The sequence below is a fragment of the Rhinolophus sinicus genome, chromosome 14, assembly GCF_057876585.1.
Source record: "Rhinolophus sinicus isolate RSI-liver-muscle chromosome 14, RSI-T2T, whole genome shotgun sequence".
Lineage (NCBI taxonomy): Eukaryota > Metazoa > Chordata > Mammalia > Chiroptera > Rhinolophidae > Rhinolophus > Rhinolophus sinicus.
In genome coordinates this window covers 163,874,774-163,888,247 of record NC_142514.1, presented here as the reverse complement: position 1 = coordinate 163,888,247, position 13,474 = coordinate 163,874,774, and the positions used below count along the sequence as shown (strand labels likewise).

General features: G+C 44.4%; 1 long non-coding RNA gene across 2 annotated transcripts in view; it reads right to left on the bottom strand.

Moving 5' to 3' along the window:
- Nucleotides 1–13,474, bottom strand: part of LOC109450855 (uncharacterized) — a 145,745-nt gene that overhangs the window by 91,601 nt on the left and 40,670 nt on the right. For both annotated transcript variants that reach the window (XR_016018348.1, XR_016018347.1), the window contains one exon: nucleotides 5,309–5,469. This is a non-coding gene — a long non-coding RNA (uncharacterized LOC109450855). The remainder of the gene's footprint in view (nucleotides 1–5,308; nucleotides 5,470–13,474) is intronic.

The window sequence follows — 13,474 nt, the reverse complement described above, 5'->3', positions numbered from 1 at the left end:
ATTTATTAGGCCAGGGATGAATGAAAACGTAATTAATATTACTGAAGCATTAGAGTCTATTTAATTTAAATGCCACTGAATATTTCACTTTCAGCTGGGAGTGACAATGTGCTCAGGCCCGGCTGCTGAAAGCTGGGGCCATCTGTTACCCCGGCGAAGGAGGGAGACTGGGGAGGCTGAGGGTGTGGGCCTTTGTGGACATTCCAAAGGTCCACAATCATCATTCAACTCAAGGGCAGCCGAACTGCATTCCTCCACACAAGCCCCTCGGCTGGAAGGGGCTTAGAGAACAGGAGGGAGAGAATGCGAAAAATGAAGAGACCTGCGTCCTGTCTCTTGTCTGTCCTGTCTGCACCAAGAAAGCCCAACAGGAGGCTGGAAAGCTGTGGGATGGGGGCTGGGGGGTGTAATGACACAAACACAGGATTGATTAGGAAACTGCTGCATTTGAGGAGTAAGAGCTGACCGGCAAGAACTGTGCTATCCAACATGTTAGCCACTAGCCACATGTGGCTTTCAATTAAAATTAAATAAAATTTAAAATTCAGTTCCTCAGTTCCACTAGCCACATTTCACATGCTCGAGAGCCACATGTGGCGAGTGGCTACTGCACTGGACAGCACAGTAGAACATTTGCATCCCTGCAGAAAGTTCTGGACAGCACTGTCCTAGAAGGCAGCTGTATCTATGTAGTTCGAGGGAGAGTTGCTCCCAGAAATCTGCCTGAAGAATCCTGATTGGTTGATTTGGGGGCTCTCTGACCCTTCAAGAATCACTGATGCTCAAGAGCAGGTGCTATGGTGACAGATCACGTGGGTTCAAATTCTACTTCTGGTGCTTGACCTTGAACAAGTTATTGAATCTCTGTCTACGTCAGTTTCTTCATCTCTAAAATGGAGATAATAGCGGGACCCGACTAAAGGTATTATTGAGATAAAGAATTACCAAGCACTTCGAATACTGCCTGTCATAAAAGGATAACATACATAAGCTATGGGGCCGAGTCATCTTGGACTAAAGGCAGAAAGTTGCCTTGATGTGTCTGAGCTGAGAGGACATGTGGGTTTTGAATTCAAGAGAATAAATCTCCAGGCAGCCAGCTGGGTGCCTGGATGCCGAGTTTTTGGATTTCCGGAGCTGGGGGAAGGGTGGGAGGATCCCAGGACACTTGGTGCAGCCTCAGCAGCAGCAGCAGGAGTGGGGAGGTTCTATCCTTAGTGGGACGATAATTAGCCCGGTGGGTTCTCTCATAATTGGGATCATTTGTTCTCCTGGTTTTTTCTCTGACAAACTGATTCCATGCCAGGGGAAAGCTGTGTGACTCACACCTTGCCATGCCAATTAGCTGATAAACATCAAATGTAAACAAAGATGGCCTAATTAAAACCAGTCACTGAACCTCTGTGAGCATCTTGTCAACACTGCACCAGCATTCTGTACCCAGGCTTGTGCTGGGTCTCGGGAGCTAAATGAGGGATTCCTTGCAGAATCATAGATGCCCCCTCTGCAGCAACCACCCCCCCCCAAGGTGATAGAGGAAGCCGGTAAAGGCAAAGGAAGAGATTAGCTCAGTCACTCGGATTGGCCCCTCCGGCTATTTCAGCTGCAAACTTGCACATGCAAAGTTCTCCTGTGCACTTGTGGCATGTCCACAACCGCCCCTTTGCACCAAGAAACCACGGGTTATTTTTGTTTCCACATGTGGTTTTCAGATGGGTATCTGTTCTGTACTTTGGATAGCTCTAATCCTGAAACTGTCATGTAGTCAATGAACCTCTCTGTGACTCAGTTTTCCTCCTGAAAATGAGGATGATGACACTTGCTCAATTTACCACTCAGGGTCATGGTAAGAATCCAGTGAGCCTAGGTACATGAAATACTTTGCAAAGGTAAAAGCTTATTTCCACTTTAAGTTGTTTTGTCTGGCCCAGGCTAAAGAGTTCCTGTTGGAACTGGATCCACTGCGGTAGAAACCTCAGCTCTGAGGTTAATCACTCTGAACCTCAGTTTCCTCACCTGGAAAATGGGGCTGGTGATATGTGCCAGAGTTAAGGATTAAAGGTAGAAAAGCACTCACCACAGGGCCTGACATATAGTAGGTGCTGAAAGATGTTCATTTCCTACCCTCCCACTCCTTTATAAAAGGGGAGGGGAGGGCTTATGAAACAGAAAAAGAGGGAGGAGGAAAAGGAGAATTCCTTCATATGCCCTAGCCTCCATCTGCACACATATCCCTCATTCCGTCCTTTGATTCTCTCTCATTATATCTTGACCACTTTTAAAACCCAGATCCTTAGCATGACAAAGGCTGCCAGGGTCCAGGCTTTGCACACTCCTCCTGTCCCATCCTTTCCTGAGTCTGCACTGTCTCTCCCACACACTCATACTCCAGCCATACTGAACTACTAGCTGTTTCTCAAATGCACTAGCAGCTTCACACTGCTGTCATTTTTCATGCTCTTCCCTCTACCTTGAAGTACCTTCCCCACCTGGCAAAAATTTTTTCAATTCTTACGCCTCTGTTCAAGTCTCTATGGGGGTTTTTCCAACCAACCTGCTCTCTGCATTCTTCATCCTGGAGAAATGACCACTTAGGCTGTTCCTTTGCTGAAACCCTATATGTTCAACCATCATGTGGTAAAGCAAAAGTGCACAAATGAATGAATGGTTGAAGTATGTGGCAGGTATTTGTACCAGTCTCTGCCCTCAAGGATGTAAACTCTGGCAGAGGAGACAGACATGCAAATTATTTTATACCTTAACATGTTACATGGTGCTGAACTAAAAGCACAAGTTCCCTCATCCCTACCCTGGGACCAGAATCCCCTGGAGAGTAGCAACTTTGTCAGGCATCATTGCATCCCTGGCACCCACCACAGTGCCTGGACCAATCAGGGGCTCCATACTTTTTTGACAGAATGAATGAATAATCGAATCAATATACAAATGTGTAAATGAACAAACGCCTTATTTTGTATCAATGATTTTGCTGCAATCTGTCCACCTGAGCCCACAGTGGTCTCTCCTAACTGGTTTTCTGTGAACACCCCTGAGACAGAGCCCTGTGCAACATTCACTCACTAAGGAGCTTCTCTTTTTTCCTAGTATAAATCCTTTTATTGTTTTACCTGTCCCCACAAAGTGCATATTGTAGCAAATTAAGAAAGACAAATAAAAACGTTAAAGAAAATCACCTGTAGCCAGCCAGCATGAACCCTTTAGTCTATGTCCCCTCAAACCTCATGCATCAGCTCTGATCAAACCGCTCAGGTTCAACTCCCAGCTCTGCCACTGAATGGCTGCATGAATTTACACAATATACGGGGGTGCCAAAAAAACGTACACAAGTGGACATTTTGGTCAACGTGGCTCAAGCAGTAGTTCACTGTAATCAGAAGTGTCTGGACGCTGATGGTAACCACTTTGAGCACCTCTTGTGATCACAGAAGTCAAAAGTGACTTGGATTCATCTTTTGTTATCGGTATATATTATTACAATTTTAATAGCTTTTTTTTTCCTTTCTGAAAATGTGTATACATTTTTTTTTGCCCCCTCTGTATTTAAAGCTCTCTATGCCTCAGTTTCTTCATCTATAAAGTGGAGATAAGCAGTCTGCCTACCTGCCTGCTGTTACAAGGATTAACCATATTGATAAGGAGAAGTGCTTGGTGCGTAGTGGAGCTCAGCACAGGTTAGCTGCCTTACACTCTTCAGCAAAGACTTCCAGGGCCCGTCCAGGGACCCAAAGCCATGACCAAGAGGGGTGCAAATGGCTTGACCGTGACTCTGAGATGAGTCACCCCACGTTGCAGCTCTGAATACTATGATATTATGACTATTTCCCCCAAAGCTGGTTTCTGTGTCAGGACTGAGAGCAGACCTGCGGCTGAACTGTAGTTCCAACTTAAGACAATCCTAGTTTCACTGAACTCTCTAATGTAAACAAGGGGATTAGAGCTGCTCCAGGCCTGGGTAATGCTCTTGCTAGGCCAAGTTTGCTGGATAAATAGTGACGCAGTTCATTATCAGTGTTCTTTAAACTGTGGCAGTGAATGAGAAAATGCCTTTTCTCTGACAGGATGCAGGCCCCTACCTCTGCCCTCCTGCTTGCCAGGCAGAACCCTCTTCCTCCTTCAGGTGGGTGCCTTAGAAAAGGGCTTTGTCACCAGCCTGGTCTTCCAGAGCCTGAGATCTGCATGTTGCCCAACCTGGGACAGCACAGGGCTCTCCCGGCACCAGAAACCCAGATTGGTTTTGGCAATGGTCCTGTTTCCAGAAGAACTGTCATGAAAACAATTGGTTTCATGGAAGGGTTATAGACTGTGGAAGCCAGTCAAGCTGAGGTCCGAGTCCCTGCTCCAACATTTACGAGCTGGGTAGCTCAAGCCTCCATTTCCTCATTTAATAGTATGATACATGTAGCTCCTGGCTGCATTGTTTTGAGGTGAGTCTAGCGCACAGTAGGTGCCTGTGACCCTGGCTGAAGGGGTGACGGTGGTAATGGAGTTGGGAGCTCAGAGAGCAAGCTGAACTCCTGGCTGCCTGATTTCCTCTTGGCAGTGGACAGCCCTCCTGGGAGGGAAATCAAGAAGATCCTAGGCCATGCCAACAAAAAGGGAGTCACTTCCCTGCCCCCAGGAGCAGGGGCAATCCCAGCAGAATGAGATGAAGAAGGGTTCTGTCTGATATTTCAAATAGAGAACTGAGCCTTCTGAGTAAGTGGAGAAGAAAATCGCCGTCAAGCCTTCACGGTGGCCTAGGAGGGCTGCCGTAATGCTCTTGGCCCAAATTTGCCCCAAATTTGCCCCAAATTCGCCCCAAATTCGCCCCCACTCCCACCATGAGCCTCATTGTTAGACTTCAGGCTCAGGTCCCTATTCAAGTGTAAACACCAGGAGGCGCCTTTGCATTGTAGCCAAGCACAGAGCAGGAGGACTGACAAGGAGCAATTTCGCTGAGAGCCGGAGCTGATGGGGAAGGAATGGGAGAAAGGGGTTCGGAGGGGCCTGGCCCAAAGGCCAGAAGGTAAGAGCGAGGAGGCGTGATTAGAAAGGGTCAATTCTGACCAGAGTTAGCTCTGCTTCCAGGGGAGGAGCCCCTGCCCCAGGACCCCTCCTGCCCACCCAGCCACACACTGAGGGCTCTAGGGAGAGGGCCAGGGGAGTACCTCCTCTGGGAAAGGCAGCTAAGTATGAACCAGATCGCCTGGTTTGAATTCCACTCGGCCTCTCAGTGACCTTGATCGAGCCTCTCAACTTCTCTGAGTCTCAGTTTCCCCATTTGTAAAATGAAGACAGGAATAGCTACCCCACAGCGTTTTGAGGATGGCAGCTTGGAAGCACCCAATGGATGATGCTCTGGATATTTTCTCCCGCAGAAGTGTGTTCAGCTCAGCCCTCCAAGGAAATGGCGTCAAGTCTGTTAAAGACCAGCAGGACCTAATGCAACATGGCATCCTGGATTGTATCCTGAAACGAAAAAAGCACATGAATGGACAAACTGGTTAAATCCAAATAGAGTCTGTATTTCAGTGACTGGTATTACCAATGGCAATGTGCCCGTTTTGATAAATGTGCCATGGTTAGAAGATGTTAACATGAGGGGAAGTTGCATGAAGGGTACATGGGAGCTCTCTATGCTGTCTTTGCCTCTCTTCTGTTAATCTAGAATCATTTCAAAATTAAAAGTTTAAAAAAAATTGCAAGAAGTCTTGGCCCTTCTGGAAAGAAAGCAAAAAGCAGCTGACTGCATATTTTGAGAGCAACAGCCACTGTTCCTATCTTTCCACACACATTTCTCCAGATGGTAAATAATAAAATGTAAAAATAATGACCATTTCAGCAGTTAGTGATGCATCAGGCTCCAGACAGGAGGTAACTCAGAGTGAGTTGCTTACTACACACTGTCCCATTTAATCCTGAGAACAACTCTGAAAGCTGGTATTTCTATTCGCATTTTACAGAGCATGGAAACAAAGCTCAGAAGATTATCTGTCCAGAAAGTGGCAGAGGTTTCTAGCCATTTCTGTCTGGTTTCCAAATCCATGTTTTTCTACTGGAGGGAAAAGAACTAGGGATGACGGAAGTTACAAGCATTCATCTTTGACAGAACAGTCAGATTTCAGAATCTGTGCCTCAGTGGAACCAATCTTTGGATTAGAGACTTATTGTCAGAGGATAGAAGATATGTAGACACACCATGCAGTACCTGAAAATTGAATTAATTAAAGTACTGCTACTCATCAGTGTTGCTTATTATGGCAAACAAAAAAAAAATAGAAAAGAGCCTAAATGTCAAACAATTGTCAGTTTTTCCAGAGTTGGTTCTGGTATACCCATAAGATAGAATAGGCAGCCATTCAAAGTACTTCTGTATCAGTTTTTTGTGGATATACGTCAGTTAGAATACTTTTGGCTATATGTAACAGAAAGATACAACTCAAGTCATTTCAATTGAACAATAACTGACTTATCTAAAAACAAAACAACAAAAAAGAACCACCAGAAGCTTCTATAGTTTTAGCCATCATGTTTAGAAGTGACAATATAGAAGTGGAGAGGATGCTGCAGAGTATCTCTTGGTATCATCAAGGAAACCCATTCCCCCAAACCTGCCATCAGTCCTGCGCTCACTTTAGCCAGAATTATGTCACAGTCCATCACTATTTCAGTCACTGGCCAGAGGAATGGACTGCTATTTTAGCTAAGCCCAATCATCTTCTACCCTGGGAACTGGCGACAGTGTCTGTCTTCCCAGAAACAAACTGCCACTAAAAGAAAGGTAGATGCCTGAATTAAAACAGGAATTCTGTTAAGGAAAGAAGAAAGAGCCAATAGCTACTGGGTAAGAAACCAACAGTTTCTGCTACAAAATAGAAAAATTAACATATTATTGAGTTGAAAAAGAGAATACATTTCAAAACAGTTTAAGAATATGATCTTATTTATATAAAATCGTTCTCATGTTTACATGTGCATATGCATAGAGAAATATCTGCAAGGAAGTCTTCAAAAGTCAGTGGGTATCTCTAGGTGGTAAGATTTCAAGAATATTTTACATTATTTGTACTATCCCGAATTCTTTGTGTTTAGCTGTATTGAATTATCTGCTATGAGTATGTGCTAGTCTTTCAAAGACAATAAGTATTTTCTTTGGGGATTTCTGTTTTGTTCTGTCTTTGTGTGGAAAAGGTTAGGAACTGCTGTGCCAGGCTTCGGAGAATTTTTTGAGGAGTTAAAAATTAAAAAGTTTGTTTTTTAAAAAAGATTTGTTTATTTATTTGAATATCAGATTGAAAGTAAGTCCATAAATTTTTTTTGACACCCCCCTCTTTTGAAATGTGGAGACTATGTCACTTCTACATGAATCCAGACAGACTTGAGACTGTTTCAAATAATAGCGTATGTCAGAGTGACACCATGTCTGACTCTAGGTCACACGAGACACAGCTCACAAACAATGCAGCTCATATTGTGTTTGCTTTTTGAGCCTTGTTTTTGGAACATTTGCTTCTGCAGCATTGAGTCTGCATCTGAGAAGGCTCACTAATCTGAGGCCATACTGTGAAGAAGCCCAAGCCACATGGAGTGGCCATAACTAAGCCACTCTGGTCAAGAGTCCCAGCTGAGTCCAGCCCAGGTGTCACATGACTTCAGTTCCAAGTTATTCAAGTCCCCTCCAGCTATTCAAGTCTTCCCCACAGAGGCCCCAGATAATCATGGAGTAAAGACAAGTTTTCTTGACTCTGCCCTATCCAAATTCTTGACCCACACAGAATCCACGAGCATAACAGCATGGCTGTCATTTTATACAACTCAGTTTTGAGATCATTTGTAATGAAACCATTCAAACAAACTGGAATAGTTTGTCTATGTGTTTATTTGTTTTTAATTCTATAGACCTGTTCTCACAGGAACAAGGTGTGGAACCCATTGGTTCATCCTTGAACGTGTCAGAGAAGCTGAAGAGCAGAACATGCAGGAGGTAGGACGGCACTGGGAGCCACAAGTTTCCCACATTTGGGCTGGAGGCACAGGTGGCATGGAGATATGTGTCCTCGTGGCATGACTCAGATGGGAATAAGGAAAGAAGGGTTCAGTATTGTAGCCAGTGTTACAAGCAGCAAGAAAGGAAAGGTGACATCTTGGGAAAGGGCTCAGAGCAGCATGGATTGCTAAGGAAAGACAAAAAGAAAAAAAGAGTTTTTAAGGTGGAACTCAGAATAATTTCTATTCCTGTGTGACATTGGGTGAGTCACTCACTCTCTCCAAAATGGAGATCCCTCCTAGTCGTGTGAGGGTTAACGAGCTAATGTGTGTAAAACTCAGTGGATGTATGTCAAAGTGCTTCTTCCCTACCTGGAGGATATATGTGGTCCAAGGACAAACACCCCCTTAGTTTTTCTTTTTTTCATGGTTGGATTTAAGATTGAAGATCCCAGTCATTTTTAAAAAATATTTTTAGTGGTCATTGGCTGCCGATGTGGGTGAGAAGGAAGGAGAAGAATGTCAGAAGAGTGTTGGGAGAACAGGAGTAAGCAGGAAAACAGCAGCACAGCGTGGAAACTGTGTGGTTACTGGTTAGGAACCCCAACTGTGCAGCCAGAAAGTTCTGGGTTTCACCCTAGCTTGGCCCATTGCTGGCCAGGCTGCCTGGAAAAGTCTCCCGGACTTCCATAGGCTCTTTTGGGGAGTGAGACTGAAGACCCTGCCCTTGGGGAGCTGTGTGAGGACCAGGAGCTCTGTATTAGGCCCCTGGAACAGACAGGCTGAAGGAACATTAGCTCTACTCTTCCTGCCTGCTCTCCCAGTGTCCTCAGACAGGTCGGGATTTGTTTCTCTGTGTGTGTTCCTCTGTGCACTAATGCCTGCAGAGCTGAGCACCTTCCCACAGAGATCTCTGGGGATCAGCCTCTCCCATTTAAATCACAGCAAGCTGCAGAGCAACTAGCTAAAACAGCAAGAGCCAGAGGCTGAGGACACCCACAGCGCCCCCTGCAGCCTGCCCGTCGCTCTCCTCCAGGCTCATACTCTGCCGTGCCTGCCCTTGCCTCTGCAGACATCCTTCCAGGTCCAGCATCATGGAGCATTTGGGCCATGCCACAGCCCCTCAGTAGTCTCCCAGCTCTAGGCCCGTGCCCCAGTGTCTATCCCACTTCCCCACAGCTGCCAGAATGGGGTTTAAAAAAAACAACACATAAATTATATCATGTCATTCCTCTCAACCATAGGCTTCATCCTTAGAATAAACCCTACACTACCTCCCCTGGCCTCAAAGCCCCATTCATCCAGCCTCAGCTCCACCCACGATGCCCTCCCTCACCACACTCCCGCTGCCCTGGCCTCAACTCGTGCCCTTCACACAAGCCATCTCCATCCCCACTCAGGGCTTGCTGGTCCTGCTTTTCCTGCCTTCTACGTGCTGCATGCTTCTCCTCATTCAGGCCTGGACTCAAACATACCCTCATCAGGCGGTTTCCCCCACCACGGCCACCACCACCCTGCCCCCACCCAGCTCCACCCACTCCCTGGTACCACTTTACCTTATCATAGCTTCTCCACAGCTCTTACTGGTATCAGAGAATATCTCATTTATTTATCAATTACATATTATTATTACTATTATTAATAAATGTTGATTAATAAACCTGATAAAATCCTATCTAATAATAGTATGCTAAGATTGCTTATGATCTACCTCCCTCCCCAAAATGGGAGCCCCTTGAGGAGAAGGTCTCTTTCTTGGTCACCCCTATATCTCCAACACCAAGAATAGTTCATGTTTGTTGACTGACATCTACCTACTTGTAGTTTCTCCTGTCTCTCCCCACCCTCTCGAACCATTCCATCCATGGAGCTCCTAAAGATTTGGCACAAAGCCCACACTTCTCAGAATGGCACTTTCCTTTCAGATGTGTCATGCCTCCCAGGTACATTGAAGATCCCAAGTTTTAAATGTCTCTCTGACTCCTTCCCCCCCAACACACCCCATCCCCCACACAGTGCTCAGGGGCCTTGCACAGGCATAGATGCTCAAACAATATCTGCTATTTTTCTGGCTGGTTGGCATTTTTACCTCTCTCCAGTCCCCACCTCACTCCCTTGGGCTGAAAGTTTATCTTGAATTGTTCTCCTTCCTGTGGTTCATGTCACGATTAACTCTGCTTGGTGCTTGGCTGTGATGTGAACTTCATTCTCGAAGGCCTTTCTGGGAAGGGACATCCATAAAGTCTTGCTGATGAAGTAAGTTCCCAGATTTCATATCCAATGTAAACACAGGCGAATATATAATTATCAAGCACTATTACCACTTGTAATTACCCCTCAGTCAACATTGTGAACTAAAGAAATGAGCATGAAGAGCGGAGTGTTTAAATTTTGCCCCCTTGCCCTTTAAAATATTTACTTTTCACTCATCATTCCAAATTGTTTAATTATGTCTTGTTACCTAATTAGAGCATGTATGTGCAATTTACAGCCATCCAAAGTAAAGCTTCGTAACTTTCTAAATGTCTGCATCTCACTGAGTGTCCCATCAAATATTTCCAACTATTCATTTCCAAGGCGCTGTTTCTAGATTGCTAAACACCACCATCAACAGCAGATGCCGTTCCAGCCAGTGAGAAAGAAAGGGGAGTAGAGAACATGCCCCTTCCCTTTAAGGACATGGGCCCTAAGTGTACACATCACTTCCACTCATACCCCTCTGGCAACTTCTAGCTATTGGCTATATTCCTTATGCTATACCCTACATCCCCATGACTGCTGTGTAACAACCAATTTGTACTTCTTAAGGCCTTCCCCTTTTCACCCATCCTCAACCCCCCTCCCATCTGACAACCATCGATACTCAGTTGTATTTTTAGATAAATAACAAATAATTCTTCCATGTGTGTCCTAAATATGCAGATTTTCTGTATTTTTATTTGCTAAGTCTAGCAACTCTATGTAGTCAGGGACCAGAAATTGAGATACCAGTAAATAAACATGTGTCTTTCATCCCCAAGAATAGGAAGTGGGTCTTTTTAGCTGCTCTGTGCCAAGAAGCCAGTTCATGCCCCTTCTATACAATGGGGTTTCTGAAGGGAAATGAATATTTCCTCCCATGGAGAAGAGAGTCAGGAGTTGGAATGAAGCATGGAGCAGCAGAAGTGTGGACAGTTTGCAAACATGGCAGGAGCTATCAGCACATCTCTGGGGAAAATCAATGGATTGAAGAAATGCATGAGCACAAGCAAGTGAGGGAGCAAGCCATGAAGATCTACAGCAAAGCAGCAGAGCCCCAGATGAGCTTCTGCAACTTTCCTGTGATAAACACATGGCGAACAAAATTTTGTCATAATTTAAGGGGTTTACAAACCCCTGGAAATGCATAGACCCCTGAATACATAGTCTGAATCAAACCCCAAGTTGTAGAGTTGGTCTGTAGGGCCCCACGGAGGAGGCACACGATGTCTGGAAACCAAGCCATCCTGAACCAACCATTTACAACCCGTATCAATCCTTCCCTTATTTCTTCCACCTTCCTCTTCCCCAGATGGGATTAACCTACAAGCCCTGGTGAGTTCCCCAGCCATCTCTGACAAGGTCACAGTGGATATTGATGGTCTCCTCCCCATGCCTCATTCTGGAATTCTTGACCACTCCCCCAAATCTAACTGCAGGGTCCCAGCTATAGTTGCTATGTGGTTAGTTTTCTGTGCAAGTAACCAGATCCTATGTATGAGGAACAAGCTGAAGGGTCTTCAGTCTCTGGGTTACATACCAATCACTTGGATTTCTGCCAGAGACCGAGAGCCTCAACCTGAATCCCAACAAGGCCCAGGACTCAGCTCCCTTCCATAAAGCTAAACTATGTGTTCTAGTGTCCCGATCTGTCCCTGGGCATCCGGCCACCTGCAGACTGATCTCATAATGCAACTGCTTCCTTATTTCATTATAGAATAAGGACCTGACCAAGCTCTGCAAATTGTCAATCAGCTGTTTCTGCCCCAAATACTGACCCTCATTTCAATCTTTGCCTTGTGGAGTAGTGTCCTAATAACATGGTCTCTACTGAATGGTAAACAAATTTTGAACAGGGTTGGTTAGTTCTATAAACAAAGAAGTGTTTCCTTCATATTTTCAAAATATTTCCATTGTTCTGTTATTCTAAAGTGTAAAGAGAAAATGTGATCAAGATGATTTTTCTGTTCAACCAACCTCCACATTGCCCCATTTTATAGTGCTTTCTCTAACAGGGCCATGTTGTTTCACTTGAAAAGAGGGCTCAGCAGCTCCAACAAGGCTAGGTATTCATCACTTCTTTAACAGACACTTATTGGGGGGTCTTCTCCATCCACGTTCCTCCTTCTCTGAGAACCATACACCCTCCTCCCCCCAGGGCCCTATATAACCTGCCCCCGGCCAAAACGAACTGGACCACCTTATAGACACCTGACTCAAGCCGAACAAATCAGATTCTATCCCCTAGAAATGTACTCATTTTCCCATTCAACAAACATTTATTGAACCCTAACTTTGAAGTAGACATTGTTCTAGGAACTGGGGGTACAGTGGATGTATTTTCTCCTGAGATTCCACTGCATCATTCAATTAGATACCTATCCTTCCTCATAGTTGTCCCCTCTTTGTTTCAGCTGCTTTCATGGGTGTCTAATCCTTGTAACAAAAGAATACTTTCTAAGACAATTTCACATTGTTATTCAAGATGAGGAAATGCCTATTTTCTTTCTTTGGACTTTCAAAGCTGTTTCCCCATTGTAAAAAACCTCAGAAATCTCTCCAAAGTTTTAACTAGGTAAATTTTCACTGACTGGAATCATATTTGATCTCTAGAAATCTTTATTTTTGAGATTGAAGCTATATTATCCACTTTTTTAAAACATAGAGCATATCATGTAACATGTCAAAGCTTTCCACTGAATCATGATGACGAACTAAAATTTCTGCCTTTCATTTCTTTATAGTAATCACATGACAGCCTCCCCCAACCCCCCTTACACACACACACACACACACACACACACACACACACACACACACACACACCTTCTAATAAACATCTTGTGTAAGGAAGCAAAATAGAAAGACAGAAAAGTTGAGCGGTTAGAAGTATGAGGCATGCAAGGATTGCAAGACAAACCTAAGTTTAAATACCCTACCTCCGGTGATCTTGGAAAATTTCAAATCTATAAAAAAGAGACAGTAACTATTTCACAGAACTATTGTGAGAATTAAATGTTCTCAGTAAATGGTAGTCACTAAACAGGTAACCACAGTTTATTATTTGGATCTTTATTCATGAGACACACTGGATATATATATATATAAATATGGATATGTATACATAATACACAGACATATATAATATATATAACACACAGATATTTCTCTGTAGGTCAGTTACACTATTTATTCTCACCTAAGGAGAAACTGGAATGGTAGTTTAGACCAAGAGATGATTCAGACCCTT